Source organism: Astyanax mexicanus, chromosome 5, assembly GCF_023375975.1.
Source record: "Astyanax mexicanus isolate ESR-SI-001 chromosome 5, AstMex3_surface, whole genome shotgun sequence".
NCBI classification, from domain to species: Eukaryota; Metazoa; Chordata; class Actinopteri; order Characiformes; family Acestrorhamphidae; genus Astyanax; species Astyanax mexicanus.
Window position 1 is genome coordinate 51,361,581 of NC_064412.1, and position 1,157 is coordinate 51,362,737.

Here is a 1,157-nt window from a genome sequence, read left to right on the forward strand (position 1 = left end):
TGTGTTTATTTCAAATCAAACTCTATTGAAGTTCACATATAATTATACACCGTACAAGTAGCAGTGAGCAGTTAATTTTAATTTATCTTTAATTATTAAGATAATTACGTACACATAAAGCAGAATGTTGTTTCAATCTGTTCTTTAATGGTCAGGACCACCACAGAGCAATTGTTGTTGTTATTATTATTATTATTATTATTAATTGGATGGTGAATGATTATTCTCAGCACTGCAGTGATTAGCACTGATTAGCATCATCACCAGCAGTGCTGCTGGAGTTTTTAAACCCCTCAGTATCACTGCTAAAGAGGGCAGCTTCCTGTAACCACTGATGAAGGACTAAAGGGATGATCATCACAAACTGTGCAGCAAAAGATTCAGAGCTTCTGCCTCTGACTTGTGTAATAAACAGTAAAAATGTGTTCGTCCTCTACAATCCCCTGATCTAAACCTGATGAACTGAGATGGTGATTTCAGCTGATTTAATTGGGATGAGCTGGAGCTTCACAGCGTGAAGGAAAAGCAGCAACTGTTGTTCAGCACCTCCAGGAACTCCTTTCTTCAAGACGCTGAGATAACTATTCCAGGTGACTCTCCTTCATGAAGACACTGATATTAAAATACAAAGAGTGTGCAGATCTGTCGAGCTTGTTTAACACTTTTTGTTTGCTAAATAATTTCACACTAAATTCACACACAAAGATTTTGCATTTCATTTGGAAATCAAGGGACCAGAGTCTGGAGGAAGAGTGGAGAGACACACAGTCCAAACTGCTTGAGGTCTAGTGTGAAGTTTCTACAATCAGTGATGATTTGGAGATGGTTTGTTTTATTAGCTGAAAGCCATAATGATCAACAATAAAATAAATAAACGCTTAAAATAGATTACTCAGTGTGTAATACATCTATATAATATATGAGTTTCACATTTTGAACTGAATGACTAAAATAAAGTAACTGTTCAATGATATTTATAATATATGTATATTTATTTAAATATTTATATATATTTTTATATAAATGAGGATACTTGTTTTTCATTGGACACAGAAAATATACGTTTTTGTACATAATCCAGGTAGATGCAGTCTCGACTAAACTGCTGTGCACCGTGTGTGTGCGTGCGCGCACCTCCACACACACACAGGGATCCT